At 45.6% G+C, this 8,062-nt stretch overlaps 1 protein-coding gene across 3 annotated transcripts in view; it reads left to right on the forward strand.

The window, feature by feature from the left end:
* The first annotated feature begins 2,746 nt into the window (after nucleotides 1-2,746).
* The window catches only part of lclat1 (lysocardiolipin acyltransferase 1), a 17,030-nt gene continuing 11,714 nt past the window's right edge, over nucleotides 2,747-8,062 (forward strand). Inside the window, exon 1 of one of the 3 annotated variants that reach the window (XM_035385476.1) lies at nucleotides 2,747-3,075. The gene's annotated coding sequence lies outside the window, so the exon portion shown is untranslated. Of the gene's footprint in view, nucleotides 3,076-3,155; nucleotides 3,180-6,360; nucleotides 6,477-8,062 lie in introns of those variants that run through there. The other 2 variants (XM_035385485.1, XM_035385493.1) reach the window with 2 other exon arrangements.

Here is an 8,062-nt window from a genome sequence, read left to right on the forward strand (position 1 = left end):
AGAAAGTTTGTATTCCCAAGACCTCCATTTGCAAGAGGCCAGTAGAGCTCCCAAGACACCGAGATTTTTTTTTTTCTTTATTTATCTTTATTTATTTGGTAAATGATAAATGGACTGCATTTATATAGCGCTTTTATCCAAAACACTTTACAATTGATGTCTCTCATTCACCAGAGCAGTTAGGGGTTAGGGGTCTTGCTCAGGGACACTTCGACATGCCCAGGGCGGGGATCAAACCGGCAACCCTCCGACTGCCAGACAACTGCTCTTACCTCCTGAGCTATGTCGCCTCATATTTATTTTTTATTTTTTTATTTTAATGGTTTGCATTCATGTCAATGTCATCTCAGTAAAGTCTTTTTAGAGTGCAAAAAAAAAAAGTTTAGTATGTAAGATAGTCACATTGTACAATTGTAGGATAGACTATTGTAGGAAAGTCACACATCTTATAAGGGCACAGAGAAGGCTGTGGGGGATATTAATACCAGCGTAGGAGGCTGGACACTGATAGCCCACTTTGTGGGCACTGTCGATGGAGTGACATAGAGATGGGGGGGAGGGGCATGGGGGACAGTCTGATAATGACATGATGGCCAGTGGATGGGAGGTGGGTGTGTGGTACAGGAGAGAGCTGGACCAGAAGCTGGACTCCGTCTCACTGGGGAGGTGACTCAGAGACACAGAGACCGTGTCTGCACACACTGAGGTGTAATTCTCTCCAAAGAGATGAGCGAGTCAGGGAAAATATGTACAGTGAAATTCAAAAGTATTGGAACAGTGAAACAATTTTTGCTGTTCTGGCTCTGTGGCTCAGCACATTGGATTTGAAATGAAACTGTGCATATGAGGTTGAAGTGCAGACTGTCAGCTTTAATTTGAGGATATTTACATTCATATCAGGTGACCCATGTAGGAATTACAGCCCTTTTTATACTTAGTCCCCCATTTTAGGGGAGAGGTAACTTAAAAAGTCACTAGAGCAAAAAGCACACACATGCGCACATACACACACACTCAAACACACACACACACACACACGTGAATGTGCATACATACATCATCGTCATCATCATCATCACGAAAATAATTTATCTGATCCAGTGTGTATAAACTGTAATCTCGAAAACATGGCTGTAATACCAACATGCCATCTGATTCTGAATTGTAATCCATTTAATCTATTTCACACAAACACAAACATACACACAGTTTAGAATATCTACCACCTGCTCCTGTTGCACACATATATGCTAGAGGAATTCAGGTCAATCTTTCAGATGTAGTTCACATTGGACGGAATTGTTCGTTGTGTTGAAACTACTGCTGTGTGACCTGTGTCATTCTTACCAATTACATTGTCAAGGTGTCCTATACAGAACTTGTTGTAGTCCGAAACCTTTTGTCTTTAACATGTACCAGTTTGGGTATACTTGCTCATGTACTTGCGCATGTGTATGTGTTAATCTGTGGACAGCAGTTCTTCCACAGCCTGTCATTTATATAAATAGAAAACTGATACCCCCTATAATCCTGGAGACGGCTGTGGAAAAAATGACCTCACCTTGCATTAAACGGGGGGGCGGGGGGGTTTAAGAGAAAGACAAATACTGATATGCATATAGGGAAAAAGGTGGGGGGGGGGGCAGGGGGGTTGTATGTGTGCATGCAGACAGTGAAGAAAGAAAGTCATGTTTATCCAGAGGGAGACAGCCCATAATTTTTCATTTACCCTGTCCCTTTTCTGAACCTTGACCCCTTCTCTGGCTCTCCACTCTCCCTTCTCTCACCCCCCCCCCCCCCCCCCCCCCCCCACACACACACACACACCATCCCATCCCCCCTCCCCCATCCCATGCTCCTCTGAAAAAGGCAAGGTCACAGAGGGCAGGAATGTTTAAAAACAATAAACCATTAGAGATTCTTTCCAATAAAACATAGTTAAAATGCTATCAATAGACTGCTTTGAAAATAAACCCAAAATGCGTGAATGCACGCTCTCTCTCTCTCTCTCTCTCTCTCTCTCTCTCTTTCTCTTTCCCTCCCTGTTTCATATACTGACAGAGATACACAGAAAGATGCCAGCACTGGACACAGTCACTCACAATTATGCATTGCCATCCCTTATCGACAAGGACATCATTTACTGATAAACTCTCATACACTGTCATGTTCGAACAAGGCCTACACTATTTTACCCTACACCCCTACACTTCAGTTCTCTGACACACAAACCCAAACACCAAAAAAGGCTTATTCTATGGTTTTATGTGTACAACAGGGTAGCGTCCATCCTGCCTCTACTGGAATCTTGTGTATTTTCTGAGGATTTTCATTACCTGCCGTCAACCAAATGTTTAGTGTCCTTTATAACGTATAATACAATTTTCACATCCAGAAGTCCACATTTCCCATACACTTCTGGCAGCACAGTCTACCTCATCTATAAGACCATGCCTTTCATTTTAATATCAGTTCTTAGATGACACCTAGATTTATTTAAAATATTTCAGTGATTGCCCAGTGATATAAATAAAATTCATTAATAAAAAAAATTTTGTTTAAATATTTTTGTTGACATTAATGAGGAGTGAAAGTTGGCTTTTTCTATTTTCTTTCCGGACTAACAACCCTGAGAGCACGGACCGCGAGCTGTGCTTCATCCTCGCCTTTGACAGATCCATTTGAACAGCGCCCCCTGGTTGCGCACACCTGCACTAACTTTCAGGGTTATAGGTGTAAGTTTAAAGGTTATTCTTGTTTCATGGCAATGATGGCAGCTACAGTAGGGGTGAGATAGCGACAACAGCAGCTGTTAGCTACCTAGCTGGCTGCTTCGCACTAAACGTGCTCTCAGCGCCTCCCGCTGATTGCTTATGTATGATATGGTGCAGCTACACTCTTGGAAGACTGAATTTTTTTTTACTATAAACAAACTCCTGGAAACGAGATTAGATACGCTAGGTCGTTAGCTATGTCGCAACCAAATAGCTAGGTAGCTAGGGTTAAGTGAGGTTATTTATGTTTTCAAGTCTCGTTTTGACTAGGTAGGTAGCAACGGAAACCACGGACATTCAGGTGGGTTCACTGTGTTCGCTGTGTGACTGTATTTCAACAGGACGGGGGTCTTATTGCTCCCGAAGCATTTCGCTTTGCGATTGGTCCCAGGCGAACTAACGATGGTTTGTCAGTTGGTTCTCTTGCAAGCGGTATAGTCTAATCGTGGGTTGGGTACTGCCATGTTAGTTAGCTAGGTCATCTTTAATAAGATGTAGCTAGCAAAGGTAATTTGGCTAACGTACATTAGAAGACGATTGCTGGGCAGCTAACTAGCCTAGCTAATACAAAAACAACCGTATTGGTAACGTTTGCTAACTGTTGAATCGTGGCCAGTTCAATTGGCAGCGTGCACAATAACGACTTGAGTGTTCTTTTTGTTAACGTTAAGCCTGCGCCTGTCATTGATTAATAGTCTTTCTCGGAAATGTCTTCAGTTTAGCTAACGATGGCAATTACTTTTATGGCTTTTAAAATGCGTGAAATACCCCCATCCGGATAAAGTTCTCTCAAATTAGACTAGCCAATGACATAATTTCGCAATGTAATATTTTTTCCAGAAGCAATATAGAGATCTCTTTTTTTTTTTTTTTTTTAAACACCGTTTATACTTATATCTTTCTTTATAAGCTTATATTTTTTGTGGCGTTTTTTTAAACCATTCCGCGGGTATTAGTTGTTGGCACTTGTCTTGTCGTAATTGTGGCACTCGATTAAGGAAGAACTGGGCGTTAGCTGTGGTCAAAGACGGTACATTACGCTCTGCCCTGAATCCTCTCTTCCTGGAATGTACATTCCGTTTCTCAAATGTTTTTGTATACTGCAGGCTCAATACAGTCAATGCAGGTGCGGTTTCAACTTTTGGGTTCAACTTCCACACGATGTACTTCCGTGTGTTGCTTGAGGATTCATAAGCCATTATGAGTCATCATTCTGGATGTTTAACATTTTAACAACTGTTTTCCTTATCCTTTTGGCGCGGTGTACCAAGACATTTAAGCCAGCATCTGTTCACTCCATGCTAAAAGCCAGTCCCCTTAGTCCTCTGTTATGTTTTTCATTTCTCAGTTTGGTTGTTTTTGTTGAAAACTTGAGTTTTGGTTGAAAAATGTTTTTTTTGAAAAGCATGTCTGTGTTAGGATTCAGATATAGGCTAATACTAATAGAGGTGCTGTAGCCAACTTTAGAGTCTAAATTCTGTGTCTGATTTGGAGGATGTGACTGTAATTTGTGGAATGCGGTCCCATTAACTTACATTACATCCAGAGCAACTAACACAACTTGTATATAGCATTTTCATTGCATCCATTTTTACAGCTGGATATATACTGAAGCAATACCTTGTTCAAGGGTACAGTGGCAGTGCCCTACCTGGGAATCCAACCTGTGACCTTTAGGTTACAAGACCAGTTCCTTACCCATTATACTACAGTTCCGCCCCTTAAATGTGGCCTCAGTACTGTTATAAATCCTTATACAGGACAGTCTTGCGAATGCTACCAGTCCTGTTTGGGATGGGGGTGTATCAGACTGGGAGGGAGGTGTCTTGGCTGGGTTGAGAGTGACCTCTAGCAGGTGGGTGTCATAATCAATTACTGAGCACACTGAGGCCACCTGACCCACACTCGTCAGAGTGAATGATGTGTGTGTGTGTGTGTGTGTGTGTGTGAGAGAGAGAGTGAGGGAGTGAATGAGTGCATGCATGTAGGTGCCTACAGGGCAGATCCTCTCCAGCCGTAGATGGCTGTTTCTCAGCAGGCATCTCTCGTGCATGTGTTTGCGTGTTGAGCGTTTCTCCCCGACAGACACAGATAATTCCCTCCGGTTTCACGTCCGAAAGGGCAATGCGGACATTTGGCGCAGCGCTCACTGGAGGAAAGAGCTGAGTTTGCCCTAACGTGGGCATTTACGGATTTGATAACTTTACGGCACGCAAGGCTCAGTATCGCTGAGTCACGGTATGGACTGAGCCCTAGCGTGTGCGTGTGCGTGTGCGCAGTGCACTTCAAACTCCTTAGACCTTTTAATGGAGCCCTGTCAGGGGGAAAAGTAATTAACGTGCACTTTTCTGATGATTGCAGGCAGCAATTGGCACTGAGTGCACTGCGTGTAGATAAAGCTTGGGGTGGAAGTCCTTTCTTCCCCCCCCCCCCCCCCCCATTTTGTCTGTGGTGCCCAGCACCGAACTCCCACTGCCCCACATGTAGGGCAGGGCTTCAACTGACAGAGACTACGTCAGCTCACCTTCCATTTACATTTTGTTGGGGGGGAACAACATGTCTCTTTGGAGCTCATTTGAATGGAAAAGGTGAGATCTTTTGCATGATATGGGCGATAATATTCAGATACAGTAGACTAAAGACACTCTGTTTCGCAGGTTGGCTGTGTCTGGGTACATCTAGGCCTGTGTATTTACAGACTTAAAGGGAGTGATGTACGCAACAGATATGATTATTACGTGAAAGGTTGGCACAGTTAATAAGGCGTCCAGCTCTCAACCGAGTGCAAATCCCCCCTTTGGGGCTGGGGTTTGATTCCCCATTGATTCATACTGTCTGTGTGGTGATCCCATCTTTATGTGCAACCATCTCTGCTCTCCCCCTGTCTGAATGAGTAGGAAAAAATGCATAAGGAGGGTGGACTGTCAGCTTTCATTTAACGTAAAAAGTTTTTAAAAAAAAATGTAAGGCCTTAAGTTAAAAGTTGAAAACAGTGGCATAGTATTGAAGTAAAGCCATAGGTGTGTAGCTAAAGTGGCTGGCTGTTCCCTTAACTTGCGCAGGCCACATGCACGTGAGCTTCGCTCTCGGGAAAGGGGAATGGTGTAGGCCTGAGCTAATTGAGCTGATTCCACTTGCACTGTGATTGTCTCACTCAGGGGACCTCAGGGGGAGGTCCCTTCCCGCCCCCTCTGCCTGTTTCGAAGTGGTACATGTGAGAGCATGTTTGCACAGACGTCCCAAAGGGTGTGTACACCCCCCTACCTCCCCCCCACCCCCATCCCTGTGGCTGCACACCACAATATTAGCAGGACTGTGGGTAGGGAGCTATGCACCTGGTGGGGTAATTTGGCAATTGTGCTTAGCCAACAAGATCCCACGCCTCTCTCACGCGTTGTACTTTTCATTATGGGGTGGGGTACGGCTCCCCAGTGCCCTGGTCCTGGCTGTAAGCTCTTCGTTTTCCACGTGCTGTTTGTGCCCTGAACCTGCTGTGTCACGGTGGTGCCACTTTCAGGTGTGGCCTGTTTCACCACGTGCTGTTTGTGCCCTGAACCTGCTGTGTCACGGTGGTGCCAGTTTCAGGTGTGGCCTGTTTCACCACGTGCTGTTTGTGCCCTGAACCTGCTGTGTCACGGTGGTGCCTGTTTCAGGCGCTGCGGGTTCTTGTGCAAGCAGCGCTGCGTGAAGCCAGGCGATGGGGTGAGAGGTGCCTTCTGGGCCAAGGGGCGACCTTCTCCAGTGCTACTCCCCTTTAGCCTGCTGTGTGTGTAGCCTTCTCACGTTTAACCTGCTTCCCTTTAGCCTGCTCCCCTTTAGCCTGCTGTGTGTGTAGCCTTCTCACGTTTAGCCTGCTCCCCTTTAGCCTGCTGTGTGTGTAGCCTTCTCACGTTTAGCCTGCTGTGTGTTTAGCCTGCTCTGAGTTTAGCCTGCTCCCCTTTAGTCTGCTGTGTGTGTAGCCTTCTCACGTTTAGCCTGCTGTGTGTTTAGCCTGCTCTGAGTTTAGCCTGCTCCCCTTTAGCCTGCTGTGTGTGTAGCCTTCTCACGTTTAGCCTGCTGTGTGTTTAGCCTGCTCTGAGTTTAGCCTGCTCCCCTTTAGCCTGCTCTGAGTTTAGCCTTCTCACGTTTAGCCTGCTGTGTGTTTAGCCTGCTCTGAGTTTAGCCTGCTCCCCTTTAGCCTGCTCTGAGTTTAGCCTGCTCCCCTTTAGCCTGCTGTGCGTTTAGCCTGCTCCCCTTTAGCCTGCTGTGTGTTTAGCCTGCTGTGGGACAACGGCCTCTTCTCCTCACTGCTCTTAGACAAACCCCCAGTTCTGCATGTCCACCTGCCTGTGGAGGGTTCTTCAGATGTAATTCCGGTCATGTTTTTTCTCTGATTTTTTTTGTTGGTACATACAGTTCTGTTGTTGAGCCTGGTGTTCGTGCAAAAAAATGACTCCCACGGACTGTTTCTTGCATAATTGCAGATAGGATTAAGGTTAATTGGAGCCATTATCTTATCAATCTTTATCAGTTCGGCTTTCCCAGTACTGCTCTTTGTAGATTTGGCTCTACACGATACGGACAGTTTGTAGGGTTGAGACTATCTCGTTTCTGAATTGGCTGTTACAAAATTGTACAAGAAACATCACACCTGAGTGTTTTTATGAAGAAGCAGAGGGAAAGAGGGCAGTGCTGTTATTGATTGATACTGATATTCAGTCTGTCCAGAGAAACGCTCCCTGGAGCTCCATGGCCAGTCATAACAGAGGAAGTCTGAGCTGTTTGAAACCTGTCACAGTAAATGGAGGCTTCTTTCACACAGAACATTTCCCCTCTTTATTGGATTCAGTGGTTCAATTTTACTAGATTATCATTTTTGGATTTACTTGCCTGTGAGCATGGAGAGTAGTTTCATAGTCAGTTAAATGTCCAGGGGAGGGCATTGTGTTTGATACTTTTCATTTTAAAGTTGTATTCTAATATATTTGTGAATTAAATTGGGGCGAAGATGAACACATGAAGGATTGTTGAAATTATTCGTACACACAGGGTATGCCGTGTGTGTGTGTGTGCTTGAGTGCGAGCTCGCGCACGTGTGTGTGTGTGTGTCCGCGCGTGTGGAAAAAGCCCTATTTGTCTTCACCGCGCGTGTTGGCGCGCCCGCACCTTCATGCCCAAACACGCTGGTCCCCCGTCACGCCACCCTCGGCGCTGAGCTGCGGGAGGAACACGTGGGGGCCACGGCCCTGTGGTCGAAAGTACCGGCGGAGAGCATGCTGGGATCGAACCCATGCGGAAACCCCCCCCCC

Source organism: Anguilla anguilla, chromosome 1 (genome assembly GCF_013347855.1).
Source record: "Anguilla anguilla isolate fAngAng1 chromosome 1, fAngAng1.pri, whole genome shotgun sequence".
Taxonomy (NCBI): domain Eukaryota; kingdom Metazoa; phylum Chordata; class Actinopteri; order Anguilliformes; family Anguillidae; genus Anguilla; species Anguilla anguilla.